Below are 19104 nucleotides of genomic sequence, written 5' to 3'. Positions count from 1 at the left end.
CTCATCGAGTGCTATGATCTTCATAACCATTATGGGTCCTGACTGACTAAATCCTCCTTAACCCTACTCATTGATCCGGCTTATAAACATAAGGATTTGGGATAGCGACTCAATTCGCCGAATCCATAAACTGACTCGCCGAGTCCTCCCTGAGACATCTCTACTATGTCGATTTCAGTCCATCCCAACACCTCTAACTCATAGATCTGGACTCCTTATGCTAGCATTGCACGTAAAGTAGCTAACTTTACATGCATGCAAGGTGTTATGAGGCTAGAACACCAAATCCAAGATAATTATGAAGGTCAAGGCCAAGAAATGGAGCCCTAACTAGATAAAGCAAACCACTTTGAGCTTCCAAAGCTCAAAAGTTTCCAGATCTGCAGTCCAATCCATCCTCAAAGGCTTATCACCCGGATTCTACATGGAAATGGTCCAATTGTGACAAAAGGCAAAGCTAGAAAGAGATCTATCAATTGAAAGCTCAAGATTTAGACTTTTACCTCCTAACAGATGCCAAATTGATATGGAGGCTGGATCTGCTCTTCCTTCCTTGCCCTTTTCCCTCCAAGCTTCAAAGATGCACTCCAATGGCCCTTAATCTTCTTCCAAGGCTCAAACAATGGAGTTGGGTGGCTAGGGTTTTGGGTTATGGACGAGAGAGGCTTAGAATGAACCCTAGGGAAGAGAATAAGATGCTTAAATAGGGTACCAAGTCCTAGAATTAGGGTTTCCCAACCCAGATCAGACTCGCCGAGTCCATTTTCCGACTCGTCGAGTCAGTCACTTACTTTTTCACACAGATCCCGCTCCGACTTGTCGAGTTCTTCCTTGAACTCGACGAGTTGACTCCTTTGACTAAGGGCTTTTCTTTCCTTTCTTGGTCTTTCGGATTCTGGGTGTTACAACTCTCCTCCACTAAAACTAGACTTCGTCCTCGAAGTCCGCTATGTCCAACCGTTCTGCAATCTACTTTCAACACTCCAGCCGAAAGAATCTAACTCCCGCTGGCCACTTCCTTTGACCTTTCATCCGGTCATTCGGACTAAAACTATTCCTCGCAAATAATGTAACGCCTATGTTTCTGGGCTTGTCATTAATGTTGATATAATAGTCTAGGTTAACCTTTGTAACCCGTTTTGAAATAATAGAAGTGTATTATTTGAGTATTATGTGTTTTGTGCTTAATTGCTTAATTATGTGGTTTGATTAATTAAGAATAAAAATAAGCGTCAAAATTTAAGTGTAAAATAAACTTAATATCTTTGGATAATCTTGTAGTAGTTGAAACGAGGTTTCCGAATATATATAGAACGCCCAAATCTGACTTCGTATGAGGAAGTTATGATTTACCGAAGTTTCGGCTTAGTGGTATGCAGCCTGAAATACTCGATTTGAGATCGAGCGGTTTTTAGCCGAAGCAATCTAAACGAGGACCGAAGGTCTCGTTGTTGGTATCGAAGCGATGAAAAGTTAGGCGAGAACGGACGTCAAACGAAGAAGTTATGAATTTATAACGAAGTTTTTCTGTCCCGGCTTATTAAAAATAAATAATAAAAATAAAGTCAAAATTAGCTGACAGAGTCTAAATGAAAGTTGTAGAGCGTAGTCTCACCTTCACGTGGATATAAAGAACGTCGAAAACGGAGTTCGTATGAAGAAGATATGAATTTTCGAAGTTTATTAAATATTTTGTATTTAAATTAAATCTTTAATTCGGATGTATATCCGAAGGAGTCACCGATCTGATCCGAAGTACGCCCCGCGTACAGCGAAGCATGACGCACCTCGCAATCGAGTTCTTCGGATGACGAACGCCATGACGATTTCGGACCTGTATGCCCCGCGTACAGGCGTACGCCCCGCGTACTCCGAGGCTCCAGCCTCCTATAAATAGGATGCGAGGGCAGCCGAGTTCTTTTGCTATTTTCTCTCTTCTCTCTCCCGTTTTCCATCGATTTGCATGCCAGAAATACCCCGAAGCCCCGGTATTATTCCCGAGCCCCGAAGCAAGTCCCGAGATCCCGAAGATCCCGAGAAGTGCGGTTCCCGAGCCGAAGCTCTGCCCGCGAGAAGTTCGATTTTTGTGGAGATCTTCCAGATCTACCGAAGAATACTACTTCTACAAGCCGTAGTACTGTCCGAACATCTTCTGATCAAGTGAGTGTATACTACCTTTCATAAACACGATAATAATACAAGTATGGTTTGAGTGTATTAAGTATATTGTTGTTTATGTGTATAATTTTGTTGTTATAAGTGTGAATGTATATTCATTCTCTTCTATCTCATAGATCTGATTTACTTTCTATGAAATACGTGTCATGTGGGTGTGCCTCATCTGTTATGTGGAATATGTATTGAATGAAAATGATATACAGGTTTTAAACTATGTATGAAAATATATATTTTTATCTACTAATATGTTGGGTAGAACATGGGTAGATAGTTGGTGTGTAATAAACAGATGAGATGCCTCGATGTTGTTGTTGTTGTTGATCTAGTTATTCAGCGGAGTATGGATAACGACCACAGACTCTTTCTAGACAGTCCTGTGGAACGCTAGCAGGTGCATAACCTGTAGGTGTTGCGAACGATGTGTTCACCGGTGTACTCTATCCCCCTCATGGTTGCCTTTAGGATATCTATTGTTGAGGAAACCCCTTAGCAGTAATGTCCGTCCCGATGAAAATCCTAGATTAGGTCCCTTGAGATAGATGTTATTTTAGGGACGTAAAGTGAGGATAACGGGAATGGGTAATCGGGATAGTTTGTTTTGGGGACAAATTCCGCAACTCTTTTAAATCAAAAGGATTTACTCTGAAATTATTTAAAAAGCATAAATGAAATCGGTCTTTTCTGGCCGAGATTTTGGGGATGTCACAGTTGGTATCAGAGCATTAGTTTAAGCAAACTAGGAATTTATAGGATTTCTAGACTTAAACTTAGAATGCTAAGTGGAATTTTGTGATGTGTGTCTGTTGGATTTTAGACACGAGCACTAGTTTATTTTAGGAAAGTTGCCTAAAATGATTTTATGTGCTAAATGTTATATGTTGCCATATATGATATTAATTGTTCGGATCTACGGTCTGTTGCCGACCGGATCTGGAAACCTTATGTGTGTAGGATTCTAAGCGTATGCCTACGTTATTAGAACTAGCATGTAAATGTTTCGGAGTAATAAGGATGATTTGAATATCTATCGTGAATGAGGATCTAATTTCACCTTATTCGGTGTGTAGATCAAAAATGGTGAGAACAAGGAGTGGCGTTGGAAACGCAGATGAAAACAGGAATCAACCGCCAGTGATTGAGCAAATACCTGTTGTAGCAGCAGCACCAGAACCAATAACAATGGTTGGGGTGCAAGCCATGATTCGGGCTATGCTAGCCGAACAAAGGGATGAGATGCGACAGATGTTGCATGATAATAGGGACGAACCTATCATACCTATTGAGGAACCCGAATTGATTCCCGAGCAATCGGAGGAAGGGAACAATAGTCGCATTATGAGTCAAGTTGGGACTCAAGGAGAACGAAGGAATGATCCGGAAAGGAGAAACAACAAGGATGGGCGAATGTACAAGAACTTCTTGGGCGCCAAACAACCAAGTCTTTCTGGGAGCCCACAGCCTGTTGAGATAATGGATTGGATCTCCGAAATGGAGATGGTATTTGAAAGTTGCGACTGTAGCAACAAACAGAAGACTGTCTTTGCATTCAGACAACTGAAGACTGGAGTCTTGAGTTGGTGGAAGTTGTTGGCAGATACTATGCCACCCTGAAAATTTCATGAGAGGAGTTCTTGGAACAGTTAAGGGTGCAGTTTTGTTCAGAGATAGACCTGATTGATCTGAACAATGAGTTCCAAAACTTAAAGAAGGGGAGGATGAGCATAGATGACTATGCTACTGCATTCACTGAGAAAATAAAGTTATTTCCGTACCTAGTGCCAACGGAACTCTCCAAGATTGAGAGGTTTGCTAATGGACTGCCTACCGAGTTTGGTCCGACAGTCAAAATGGCAATTACTCTGAAAACGGCTGTTCGTGCAGCTAAGAATGTGGAGGCCCAGCAGAAGGAAAAGGGTCTAGAAAGGATAGATGTTGGTGAAAAGAGGAAGTTCGATGGAACTTCAGGGTCCAATAAGAAAAACAAGTTCTCGAAGTCTAGTTCGAGAGGAGGAGGAGGTGAAGCGAAATGGTGCGACAAATGTAAGAAGAAGCATCATGGGAAATGTGAGGTAGTGGCTACGTGCTACAAATGTGGAATGCCAGGGCACTATGCCAATGAATGTACCCTCACTAAGAAAGTTTGCTATGGTTGTGGTGAGGAGGGACACATGTCGAGGGACTGCCCGAAGAAGAAGGAGGCAGCTAGACCCAACATTCCGCCAAAGCCGAAGGCGAGAGCATTCCAGATGACACTAGAAGCTGCTAAAGATGAAGCTGATGTCGCTTCAGGTACCTTTCTCGTTAACGAATTGCCTGCCCAAATTTAATTTGATTCTAGAGCCAACTACTCCTTTATATCGCATGAATTTGGTAGAAAACTAGCTTTGCCTGTTGATAGACTAGATAATGCCTTATTAGTCGAAGTTGCTAGTGGCAAGTTTGTACCTGTTAGCCATCGTATGAAAAACATCTTAATTGATCTGAATGGGAATAAGTTCCACGAGGAATTATTGCCTATAGAACTTAACGGTTTCGACATCGTTCTGGGAATGGATTGGCTTAGCGCCAATGATGCCGAAATTTTATGCAAGAAGAAGATAGTTAAAGTGAACCCGCCTGGGAAAGATTCGTTTATGGTGTATGGGGACAAACGCAGAGTGAATTCTGGAATCATTTCCCTAATGAAAGCCAGAAAATGTTTGACCAAGGGATGTACATCATATTTAGCATTCGTGATCGATGCTAAGAAGGAAAAGAAGGTGATGCAGAATATTCCTGTTGTGTGTGATTATCCGGAAGTATTTCCCGAAGATCTTCCTGGATTACCGCCTGATAGACAAGTGGAGTTTAGAATAGACTTGTTTCCAGGGACAACGCCAATTGCAAAAGCACCTTATCGATTAGCACCGACGGAGATGAAGGAGCTGATGATGCAACTTCAGGAGTTATTGGACAAAGGTTTCATTAGACCTAGTTCATCACCCTGGGGAGCTCCGGTGTTATTTGTGAAGAGGAAAGATGGAAGTATGAGAATGTGCATCGATTACAGAGAGCTGAACAAGGCAACAATAAAGAATAGATATCCGTTGCCAAGGATTGATGACCTGTTTGATCAATTGCAAGGTTCGAGCTATCTCTCGAAGATCGATCTTAGGTCAGGATATCATCAGCTAAAAGTAAGAGAGCAGGATATTGAGAAGACTGCATTCAGAACCCGATATGGACACTACGAGTTTTTGGTTATGTCGTTTGGACTAACCAATGCTCTGGCAGCATTCATGGATTTAATGAACAAAATTTGTAATCCGTTCCTAGATAAATCTGTGATAGTGTTCATAGATGACATTCTGATTTATTCGAAAAGCCAAGAGGAGCATGGCAGACACTTGCGAGAAGTGTTAGAAGTCTTGAAGAAGGAGAAGCTATATGCTAAGTTCTCCAAATGTGATTTTTGGATTCGAGAAGTCCAATTCTTGGGTCACGTGGTCAACCAAGAAGGTATAATGGTTGATCCGGCAAAGATTGAAGCAGTGACAAAGTGGGAGCAACCGAAAAGTCCCACGGAGACCCGAAGCTTTTTGGGATTAGCCGGATATTACCGAAGGTTTATCCAAGGTTTTTCTTCGATCGCTAGTCCATTAACAGCTTTGACCCACAAAGGAGCTACTTATGCTTGGAGTGATAAGCATAAAGAAGCATTCGAGAAGCTAAAGAAGAAGCTATGCGAGGCACCGATACTTTCTCTACCCGATGGAGTTGAAGACTTCGTTGTTTATAGCGATGCGTCTGGGGTTGGATTGGGTTGTGTTTTGACCCAAAGAGAAAATGTGATAGCATATGCGTCTCGACAGTTGAAGGAGCATGAATAGAATTACCCGACTCATGATTTGGAGTTGGCAGCGGTAGTTTTCGCTCTGAAAATATGGAGGCATTACCTCTATGGCACGAAGTGCAAACTTTTCACTGATCATAAGAGTCTCCAATATCTCTTTAATCAGAAGGAATTGAATATGAGGCAACGACGCTGGCTAGAATTACTTAAAGACTACGACTGTGAGATACTTTACCACCCCGGTAAAGCTAATGTTGTTGTTGATGCTCTTAGTCGGAAGGTCAATCTTGAAAGGAAAAGGCCAAGAGCATTGAGAATTGAAGTTGTCTCGACTATTTTGAAAAGTATAAAGAAAGATCAAAGCAAAGCTTCTGAGAAGAATGACCGAAAGGAGGAACGTTTGGGCAAAACGTTGGTGTTCGGTGTAAACAGTCATGGACTGAAGGTGTTCCAAGATCGGATTTGGATACCTAAGACAGGAGGAGTTAGAGATCTTCTGATGGAAGAAGCTCACAAAACCATGTACTCGATTCATCCCGGTAGCACTAAAATGTATAGGGACCTGAAACCCTACTACTGGTGGCCGACGATGAAGCTTGATGCTGCAAAGTATGTGGCTGAGTGTGTGACTTGTGCGAGAGTAAAGACGCAACATCAGAAACCGTATGGGAGTTTAGAACCATTGCCTGTGCCTATGGGTAAGTGGGAAGACATTGCTATGGATTTTGTCACTAAACTGCACAGAACAAAGAATGGTCACGACATGATTTGGGTGGTCGTTGATCGATTCACTAAGAGTGCGCATTTCATAGCAGCCAAGGTAAAATGGTCTATGGAACTAGTTGTCATGCCACTGAGGCTCACACGACTTCTGAACAAAATCCTTCTCTGGAACTAGTTGCTACTAGTTATCATGCCACTGAGGCTCTAACAACCTCCTGATCCAACCGATCGGGTCCGTGCGTCGAATCCTGATGTTACCCAAACCACGACTAAACGTGACTGCTACATGACAAATTGTAGCCTTATCTAACGAGTAACCTGAAGTAATCCTGTAACGCCCGCAAATCCGGGCTAGTCAATTTAGAGGCAATAGGGGTCGAAAACGACTTTTCGAGAAAAGATTATTTAGAATAAATAAATCTTAACCAAGTTGTAGAATATGTCACAATGTTTCTGTACATATAAAGAACGCCGAAATCCGAGGAAGTTATGACTCGTCGAAGTTTCGCGACGGAATCGGCACGACACCGGGAAGCGTAAATAGTGAATTTATGATAGAGCGAGATTTAGCCTTAGCTCTCTAAACAAAAGTCATAGAATATGTTAAACTAAAAACATCGATAAAAAGAACGCCCGAATCTGACTTCGTATGAAGAAGTTATGATTTTTCGAAGTTTCGGACTAGCAATGTACATCCCAAAATTCGAATAATAGATCGAGCGATTTTTAGCCGACACGGCCTAAACGGGAATCGAAGATCTCATTAATAGTAGCATAACGAGAAAAAGATGGGCGAAAACGGACGTCAGATGAAGAAGTTATGAGGATTTAACGGACGAATCCTGTCCCGGCCTGTTAATAATATAAACTTTAAAATCGAGCCAAAATTAGCCAACAGAGTCTAAACGAAAGTTGTAGAGTACGTTTCCACCTTCACGTGGATAGAAAGAACGTCAAAAACAGAGCTCATATGCGAAAGTTATGATTTTTAGAAGTCGGAAAGTAAATTTGCGAGACCTGTTGCGAGGTTGATGACGTGGCTGCATCTTGGCCGTTGCTTGTTGACCAAGGCTTCGCTTCGGATTATGACACGCCACCCTCGCAGTACGCCCCGCGTCCAAAGAAGTTACGCCCCGAGTAGGTCCGATCTGATCCATCCGACGGTGCGAGACAACTGGCTTCGGCTGGCAACCTTATCCGAGGCTGTTGGCGCCTATAAAAGGGGTCCGAACTCCTCCGAATTTCTCACACATTTCTCATATCTCTCTCTCTAAACTTTCTCTCTCTAGCTTATCTAAACCCCCCTAAGCCCTAGTTAAACCCCTTAGCTCCCGAGGGAATCCCCGAGGCTCCCGGAGTCCCGAGAAAAAGTGTCTTTCGGTTTCGAAACGCTGCTCCAAATAAGTTCTGGTTTTCGATAAAATTTGCTGTAAGTGTGCTACGCTTACGCAATTTTTAATATAGCTTTAAAATAATTATAGGAATGTTATTAGGTCCTTAAAATAATTATTTGGGCTATTATTATGAGTTATATTGAGTGTTATTAACGCTTATATAATAATAATAATAATAATAATAGTCAGACTATTAATTTGTCGCAGTTATCGTTAGACTAAACCCTAGTGGTATTGGTACTAGGTTTTATCGAAGGAAATTGTTTTGAGATTATCGAAGTGTTGTCCGAGTGCTAATTCACCACCTTTCAGGTGAATGCATGGTCCCTTTCATCTTACACATAGATATGAAGTATTTTATATAAACTACGTGCTATGTGTGCATATTATCTGAATACTTGTTGTCTATGCTGGATGAACGTTTTATACATGTTTTAAATGATTTAAACTGTATACGTATTTTATATATACGAATATGTTGGGTATGACATGGTAGATGAATGATGAGAGATATAAGATGATGAGAGTATACATTGGCAGCTATAGACTTAGTGCCTATTGGACAAACACCGGTAGCTATGGACTTAGTACCTGTTAGATGTTGGTAGCTATGGATTTAGTAGCTGTTAGGAATTGGTAGCTATGGACTTAGTACCTATTAGTTAGACGCTGGTAGCTATGGATTTAGTACTTGTTAGGAATTGGTAGCTATGGACTTAGTACCTATTAGTTAGACGCTGGTAGCTATCGATTTAGTACCTGTTAGGAATTGGTAGCTATGGACTTAGTACCTATTAGATGAACACTGGTAGCTATGGATTTAGTACCTGAAGAGTAGACTATAGCAGCTATGGAATTAGTGCATTACGAACGAACATTGGCAGCTATGGATTTAGTGTCAGTCCTATGACCCTGGAAGTAAGGGACTTCAGAATAAACGAATGCAGGATAGATGACTCTTAGGTTAAATCCTTAAGAGTAAAGAAGATAATGGGGATGGGTAATTGGGTTGATTGTTTGAGTGTTTAAACATAATAATTATATTATTGTGGCTTGAAAACCCTATGTACTCACTAGGTTTCCCAACCTGACCTACTCAGTTTATTTATATCACAGGTGTTGATATGAAGTCACATTACACTGAGAGATTTAAAGAGATGTAGATCACTAGTGTAAATAAATGCAAGTTCTGTTTATGCTTATGTTTATGTATTAACGATGACATCCCAAACGTTTTAAAATGAATAGAATACGTTTCTTCGAAAATGTTTTAATAACGTATTTGATCATGTTTTTCTGGGAACAAATTCCGCAACATTTTTATTAAAAGAAGTACTCTGATTTTTAAAAAGCATAAACAAAATCGATCTTTTCTGGCCGTGATTTTGAGGATGTCACAAATCCATTGCTTCCCCGATCTCAAAACTGTAGTGACATTCCTAGTGTAACAACGTAAATTTTGCAAAACAATTTTTCACTTTTAAAAATATAATTTCATTCATAATATCATCAAATCTCAATGTATCATATGACAACTCCATAAAACAAATCCCAAGATCATAATACACAAAATCCCCCAGTTTATACGACTCATGCCGGTGCCTTCCCGCGATCCTCGCTGGTACCTGAAACACATATCACATAACACGGTAAGCATAAATGCTTAGTGAGTCCCCCAAAATACCACATACAACACATACGCCAGTCGAGGGTAGAGAACGACCCTCCATTCAATGTGTCTCAGCGGGACCCTCCAGTCCCGTAGTTCGTTGGACCCTCTGGTCCAGTCATAGCTCGTTAAAGCCTTCGGTTCGGTTTGTATTGTTGGACCCTTCAGTCCGGTCTATCTCGTTGGACCTTCCGGTCCAGTCTATACAACACATAACATACATATATCAAAATGCACATAATCTCATACATACACATAGCACACAAGACCCTCCGGTCTACACATAGATATCACTCTAGGTAATGTATAGTGATAAGGCTCACCTCGAATGAAGTCGAATAAACTCTCGTGTTCGACGTCCCGACCTAGCCACCTCCTATCATCCGAATAACATTCCTGATCAATACCCTCTCATAGTCTCATCTCCAAAGATTGGGTAGAAGGCCATTCTACCCCTCCCTAAACTCTTTTGAATCAGTCTTGACCAAAACCCTAAGGTCAACTGAAGTCAACGATCAAACTTTGACCCGACTCGTCGAGTGCACATGGGCGACTCAACGAGTCCATGCGGGGTCCTCTGAATCCTTCTAGCCTCACTTGGCACGTCGAGTCATCCCTTCACTCGACGGATTACTCCTGACGAATCGTGGGGCAACCCCGACTCGACTCGTTGAGTCCACTTATGAACTCGGCGAGTTGCTTCCATGACAACACTCAAATGACCTTCTGAGGTCAGATCTGCTTCTCTATCCTATAGATCTGACCTTCCCAAGCACGATAATCATGTAAAGGTTCGACCTTTACATGCATACAACATACATAGGGCTCCTTTTGGTGAAATCTTCTATAAAATGGCCACCTAAGTTCATTTCCCCCATGGAACAACATAAAGAAGGAAGGATAAGGCTCTCTGGACCTCTAAAGGTCCAGATCCAGAGTCTAACACTCAAAGGGACAATAAACCCAACAAATCAAGCCAATAAAGGGTATAGAAAACCCTAAAATTCAAGGGTCTTAAACAAAACAGAGAAAAGATCTATTTGCTACCTCAACACTGAAGATCTAAGCTTGGAAACCACAGATTAGCAACCCTCTTGACCTCCTCTAGCTGGAAACACCTTCTTCTTTTGCAAAGCAACACCAAAAAGGATCAAAATAGTTTTCTCTCTCACACAACTTGCTCCAGCTCTCTAGGGTTTCTCCCTCTGGATTGGTAGCCACAAATGAGGGCTATAAGTGCCTTTAAATAGGCCCCCAATCCCCGGGATCTAGGTTTTCCACTTACAGCGCCTACTCGACGAGTCTACTCTTGGGCTCGTCGAGTAGTTCATTAAACTCATGTGGCCACCCCACTGTTATTCGACGAGTTATGGCACCAACTCGTCGAGTAGATCAATGATTCTCAGAATAAATCATTTAAAATAATATACCTGGAGATCTGGATGTTACACCTACAGTCTCATCACTGGCTCAACTAGGTCTAATCCATCCAGATAATTTTGAAATCCAATCCACGGATTTCCATATCCTTACTGCTATGCATGAACTGGTGGGTACTATTGTCCTTCCCGTGTCCTAACAACGCACTCACGCTATCTACCAACTTAGTGAATGTTGTGGCTACACCCGCAGACTTACAACACTCTATCACTATCTGGCTGCTAGTGAATGCTACGGCTACACCCACAAACTTACAACACTCTAACATCATCTGGCTGCTAGTGAATGCTACGGCTACACCCGCAGACTTACAACACTCTAACACTATCTGGCTGCTAGTGAATGCTATGGCTACACCTGCAGACTTACAACAATCTAGCACTATCTGGCTGCTAGTGAATGCTACGGCTACACCCGCAGACTTACAACACTCTAACACTACTTGGCTGGTAGTGAATGCTACGGCTACACCCGCAGACTTATAACACTCTAACACTATCTTCATACCATACAACTGCCTGGGCTGTCTTCTTTTCTGACAAGGGTGCGAAACTTAATCCAGTTTCAAAACTACTCCTACTTCTAAATCCTTGGATGAATCTCACCCACTTAGATTCAACTAACGTCTTATAGCACACAATACTGGAAGGATTCTCAATCCTTCTTACTATTCTATGCGCAATATGCTGAAAACCACGCTTACCATTGCTAGTGTGACAATACTAACCAGTCCAAAAGATCACACCACCTCCAAGGACCCGAATACATCTCCGAAAATAACCCGCTAGACCCAGGAAGCTTCGAATCCCAATTGGATACCTCAGAAACTCCAACTATATCACGACTTTTATCTTAGCCGGAACGACTAGAATACCTTTCTGATTGACAAGGTACCCAAGCAATTGCACCTCACACAACCAGAACTCACATTTGGAGTACTTTGCAAAAAGTCTTTCCCTCCTCAAAGTCTCTAGCACCTCCCTCAGGTGCTCCTCATGCTGGAATATAACCAATCTATACCCGAACCACACCTTCCCGAAGGTAGTGAGATGCTATCGAGTCTCACACATACTTGTTTCCGCTACTGCGTCCGAAGTAACCTGCTTTATAGGGGACGTCCTCTAACTTTTATTCTAAAATCCAAGATATGCAGATGGCATATCACTCAATCACAAGCAGACCACAAAATTCCGAAGTATCATTAGAATTATTACAAAAGGGAGAATTCAAATGACATACCTGTGATCTAGTGCGGCTCGATCTTGACTTCCTATGGGACAATGGGCACCTGAACCTGGACTCTCTCCACCACCAAAACAGGACAGCAAGACTTGAAATGACCAAGCTGGTGGTAATGAAAATATATATGATCCTTCTGACAATCCCGATACACGTGCCCCCTTTCCCCGCACTTGAAACACCTGAACTTGTGACAAGCAAACCCATGAGTTCCTCCACACTTACCACACACCTCAAGGTCCTCCCGACTTCCAACACTCAAGTTAGCTGAGTATGACTCCTCACTTTTTCCCAATTGTCCTGAAATAAGTGCTTGCTTCCTTTTACCGCACTGCCCATCCAAAATAATCTCCTTCTCCCGAGCTACCCGACTACCACATTAATCAATTGAGTAGTCGCTAACTAACCCTGAAACTTAGCTGCTAGCCCAATATTGTCGGGTACTTCTTCGTGTACTACTCGCGACTCCACTACCAACAACTAAAAAGCCCTGCTTCCCACCGCAGGCGCCTCTACCCGACCCTGATGGCTGTCGGTGATCCTCAAAGTGGAAGGGACAGGTCGTCTATACTTCCAGAAGCAAACTCGGACAATGGGCCTTCCTGTGGCCCCACCGACTGCAAAGGAAACATATCAAATCTGACCCCTGAGTGGTGGTAATAGTACAATCTCAACTAAAATGACCAGTCCGACCACACCTGAAGCAGCCAGAATCACCACCACTACCACTCTTACACGCACCCTCGTGCGTCTTGCCACACTTTCCGCATCGGCTGCGGATCTGGTAATCCCTTGATCTCCAATCTGACCCCTTGGGCCTTTTGCCCGAACCCGTGGTTACCTGAACCTCATCCGGCTTCCTCTTCCTGATCTGCTCTAGATCAATTTCCTTCTCTCTGGCCCGAGCAATCATACCCTCTAGCGTTTTGCAGCTGGACCTGCTTACAAACTGGATGATGTCATATCCCAACATTTCATGATATCGAGCTTTTTTCATCTCCTCGTTCACCACATACTGCGGAACCAAGAGAGCCCTCTCCCTGAACTTGGCGGTGATCTCAGCCACCATCTTAGTAGTCTGCTGAAGATCCTGGAACTCTCGTGCCAACTGTTGCACCTCAATAACTGGTGCAAACTAAGCCCTGAACCTAGCTGAGAAATCACTCCATGACATCGCGTCCAACGCGACATCATCCCCCAAGGCATGAACAACTTCCTCCCACCAATCGTGTGCTCTGACCTTCAGAAGACAAGAGGCGAGTCTGACCTTGTCTCCCTCGGGAAACTGGCTCGCGCGGAAAGCGTTGGCAACATCTACCAACCACCTGCTGCTAGCAATGGGGTCCCTACCCCCATGATAATCTAGTGCTCCACAAGCTCTAAACTCTTAAAATGTCAACGTACGCGCTCCTATCAAAGCCATCATCTCTGCACGAAAGGCTCCAAGCTTCTTGTGACAACCCGGAATTTTCATTTGTACAAACTCTAAAGTCAAGTACTTCAATTAAAAGTCAATTACATTTCTGATAATTGTTAGCCAATTTAAAATCCATTTGAGTGTTTTTAGTGATTATTCTTCAAACGAACGAATGAAAGGAAGTACTGTCTCGGGTCTTGGAGTTGCAAAACCACACATACCACCCTAATAAGGAGTTCACGACCAAACTTTTGGAGTTTGGGCCGTAAACTCCCATGCGGCCATGAACTCATGGCTTAGACATGAGTTTACTGCCCAAAACCCACATTTCTCACTTCCACCCTCAAGTTTACTCCCCATTCTCTCTCTACTATCATCCCGTTCTTCGCCCGATCTTCCGAAAACGTAAGTATTTCTCGACTTGACTTGTTGTTATAACCTAATATCTATTATTTATACATCATTTCATCCATTTGTTATTGTTTTTCACTTAGATCTTCAAAACACCAAGAACGTACACTAGTGTTCTTGGACCTTAAACACCCAATCGAGCTTCTATCTTGTAAGTACACTTGCCCTAGCTTCTTGTGTGCTTAATATGAACTTGATAACACTTGAAAATCATCAAGAATCATAAGAACAAAGGAGTTCATGGCCAAGGATGTTCTTGCGCCGTGAACCCCTCTTAAGGTGGCTAAATGGACCCTAGTTCCTTTCTAAGCCTTGGATGCCAACCTTGATCCTTCCTAGAAGTGTTTAAGACTTAAACAACAAACAAAACAAGTCACCATGAGAGTTTACGGCCGTAAACACCTAAGGATCGAGTGGGGTATTGTTGTTGCGAAGGCCGTGAGTGACTGGAAAAATCGATGGTAAGCACATCTACCGTCTCTCCCTCTCCCCTCCTCTGTTATTCCCAGTTATCTGGCGTCGTATATATCGATTGTTGCCGTTGGCAGCCTTGTGGTCATCGTTTTGGGTCGCCGCCGCCATCTGTCGCCACCTCTGTGCATTCTGGCGATGTTCTGCCACCTTGCAGGTGGCTGATTATGTCTGTGTTCGCCTTTATGGGCTGATTTTGGGGCTAACAGTGGAATGTGTGTGTTGTTTTGGGCAGGGAAGCAAGGTAAACCGCCACCACCACCACGTGAGGTGGTGGCTGTCATCACAACTGCCGATGCTGCCGCCTCGAGATGTGCATGTAGGTGATTTAGTGTGTGTATGAGCGTTTTTGATGAGTGTAATATTATATGTATTAGTTGGTTGGCTGGAAAACTAAGAACCGCCACCGCCACCACCACCACCGTGAGGTGGTGGCTACCACTATGCACCTCCGTGTGTATGTGTGTGTTAGTACGTGTGTGTGTTTATTTGAGATTTAGCATTGTAAAGTGTAATTACAAATAGGAATAATGAAAAGATATTGAAAACCACCACCTTACGGTGGTGGTTGCCGCCTCTTGCTGCCACCGGGCGTCGTGTCGGGTGGTAGTGTGCTAAGTTGTGTTGGGATTGCTAGTGTGGGATGTTTGGTCAAGGGACTAAAACCCTAATGGGCCCAATGAGGCTTCATGGACATAAAAGCCCAAACATGTGATCGATGGGCTTAAGGAAACCCTAATGGGTCTAATGGACCCTAATTGACCCAAAGAGACCTTAATAGGCCCAATAAAGCCCTAAATGACCTAAAAGCCCAACAAATTAATAAATGGGCTAGTATTTGGGTTGGAAAACCCTAATGCCATCAAAACCCTATTGGGGAATTTAATCGGAACACACGGGAATTATTAATATCGTGGAATAATAAATAATAATCATTGGCCGAAATTAATATAGGCAATATTCGGCTTAATGGATTAAGTCCTTAGTGGATTGTCCCTAATGGGTTAAGTGAGAAACACTTAACCCTAATCATCATTTTATGTGAAACCCTAATTTCTCTTGGGTTTATTGTTGGGTCTTGATGGTTGGATTATTATTGGGTCATCCAAAGTCAAACAATTGGACTAGAGTAATTAGTTGGGCTTTCGGGTAAGGCCCATATGAGGAGTTGGGCTCAATTTAGAAAATTGGGTCATAGATGGGCCATAGTTTGGGCCTTAATGAATATATGAGGTTGGGCTTTAGAATAAGACCATGTGTAGGCCTAGGCCCAATTTGGACAATTGGGCCATGTGTTGGGTTTTGATTCCTAGTTAAATTTGGGCCTATGGATTGGGCCTTGGGCTTGAATAAAGCCAACCTGGGGTAATGTAGTAATTATCCAAGTATGTGTTTATGATTATGTGCTGGGACCCAATTATTAATTAGGTGTTATTTTGGTATTGACAGTTCGGGAACCTGTCATCCAGCAGCTGGGGTTGAGTCTGCGGGACTACAGCAGTGTGGGATTGTGTCTATGGGACTTCAGCAGTGTAAGGTGAGTTACCTTCCAGTAGGGGTGGGTCTAAGGCCACAATGCCGACCCACCAATGTGGGTAGTTGGTTGTCTTTGTGATAATTATCTTGGTCTGTTTATGTGATATGCTCATGTGATATGCGTATGAGATATGCTTATGTGACATGCTTATGAGATATTCTTATGAGATATGATTATGTGATATGCTTATGTGATATGCTATGTGTGTCAGTGGTAGTAGCAGGGAATAGTCCTTCCTTGACTCGGTCGTTAGGATCGAAGGGTAGGTCAGTACCCCAGATATGCCTGACTGTATGATTATATCATGTTATTATATGATAGTGGTAGGGGGTGAAATAGTCATCGGTTACCGGTTGAAAGATACCGATGGCAGATACCGGTTGAAAGATATCGATGATGGACACTGGTTGAAAGATACCGATGCCAGTTACCGATTGAAAGATACTGAAGGGGTATACAAAACCCATGTAATGCTTATCTGTATGTTTATGATATGTTAGTATGTGATCAACATGTTTATGATATGTTAGTATGTGATCAGCGTGTTTATGATATGTTAGTATGTGATCAACATGTTTATGATGTTAGTACGTGATCAATATGTTTATGACATATTATTATGTGATAGTGGTAGAGGTGAAATAGTCCCCGGTTACCGGTTGAAAGATACTGATGGCAATTACCGGTTGAGAGATACCGATGGTGTTATGTGGTATGTGGTATGATGGAAGAACTCACTAAGCTTCGTACTTACAGTTTACAATTTTGGTTTCAGGTACTTTGTTTCAAAGGAAAAGAGCCGTGAAACGACCCAAAAATACGACCCGAAAATTTCATTTTTAATATAACCAAAAATCTTGAAACTGAGTATATTATAATAAAACCATGCGTTGCGAATCTCAAAACCATACTAAAATACAGTGAGAAAACTGTGTCACAACTGTATCAAAACATATCTAAGATAGCTGATCAACTCCCAGGATAAAAACTGAAGCTGTGGTGTGTGCGATGCCTTCATCCCGAGCTCTTCCCTTTGCTTGCGGAAGTACCTGAAACCAAAACTGAAACTGTAAGCACGAAGCTTAGTGAGCTCCCCCAAACTACCACATACCACACAATAACATATAAAGCACATATTGGGCCTTGCCCACTGCATCGGACCGAAGTCCGGCTAACCGGGGCCTTGCCCCCTACATCGGACCGAAGTCCGAAGCTGACTGGAACATTGGACCGAAGTCCGAAGCTGACTGGGACCTTCGTCCCCTACATCGAACCGAGTCCGAAGCTGACTAGGACATCAGACCGAAGTCCGAAGCTGACTGGGACCTACGTCCCCTACATTGGACCGGAGTCCGAAGCTGACTGGACCTCTGTCCCCCACATCGGACCGAAGTCCGAAGCTGACTGAACATAGCATAAACATATCAACTGGCATAAACACATATATCCTGTCTGAACCACGAAGGCATCAAACATACTAACTACTACATCAGATCGAGGTCCGAAGCTGACTGCTAGCTAAACGGGCCGGCATTCTGGCCTTAGACCCGTTACTACTGGAAGGAAACTCACCTCGTGAACTGGCTGCTGTGTGAATGGCTCTGGAAGCTAACTGATGCTGCTCCGGTATCTCCCCGGCTATAAGTCCATAAACACACTCAATCAAATGCTAAACACTGCACTGGGTAAAATGACTCTTTTACCCTTGGTCAAAGTCAACTCTCTTGGTCAAAGTCAACCCACAATTGACCTGACTCGCCGAGTTGGGCCGCCAACTCGCCGAGTCTCTAGTCTCACTTCTCAGCCCTACTCGTGGCTACTCGCCGAGTATGGCATCGACTCGACGAGTACCCTCTCGATCCAAGAACTCAGACAATCTTCATCTGACTCGCCGAGTCATATGAACAACTCGACGAGTTGTTCTTGAGCTAAGAAGATTGCCTTGGACTCGCCGAGTTGTATGAACAACTCGTCGAGTCCCTCCATTACTGAGCCTGCCCTCCAACTCACTGAGTCCACTCTACTATTCACGGCTTCCACTCGACATCACTCAAAAAAGGGGAAAAATGGGACTCGCGACCTGACTCGCCGAGTCGTTCCTCCGACTCGCCGAGTCACATCCATGCAACTACTCTAAACTTGATTCTGCTTGAATCCAGCGCATACAAATGATAGATCTGAGTCCAATAAGCTGATTCACCACGTAAAGTTTCCAACTTTACGTGTACATACACATGAAGAAGGAGATGAAGGCTAAAAAGGCACTTAGAAGAGTAGATCTAGCGTTCTTATGCAAAGCATCTTCAAAAAGGCAATAGATCCGGGCTCTACAACTCCTAAATGAACAGATCTAGGGATATCTCGACCTATTAAGGCATCCAAACAACTATAAGGCTTGGAGAATGCATCAAACTAGCCCTATAAGAGTTCAAATGGAAATCTAAAGCATAAAACAGAAGGAATCCGAGAAATACCTCAATGAACTCTGATTTTGCCCTTGGATCTTTGCTTAACACCTCTTCTCCTTGCTCCTTTCTTCTTCTTCTTCTGCAAGCCTTCAAAATCCACACAAAAGCACTTAAAACAAACAAGGGATGGATTAGGGTTTTCTCACAGCTCTCTGAGGGTGAAGGAGGCGAGTTTGGGGCACAAAGCATTGCTTAAATAGTGAGCAACCCGGGGATTTAGGGTTTCTTCTAGGCAGGCAGACTCGCCGAGTCCCAAATATGGACTCGCCGAGTCACCAACTAACACGTGCACGAAAACTCAACCCTACTCGACGAGTCAGGCCAT

The sequence above is a fragment of the Lactuca serriola genome, chromosome 7, assembly GCF_051521515.1.
Source record: "Lactuca serriola cultivar US96UC23 chromosome 7, Lser_US96UC23_V15, whole genome shotgun sequence".
NCBI lineage: Eukaryota > Viridiplantae > Streptophyta > Magnoliopsida > Asterales > Asteraceae > Lactuca > Lactuca serriola.
This window is presented reverse-complemented; position numbering follows the sequence as displayed.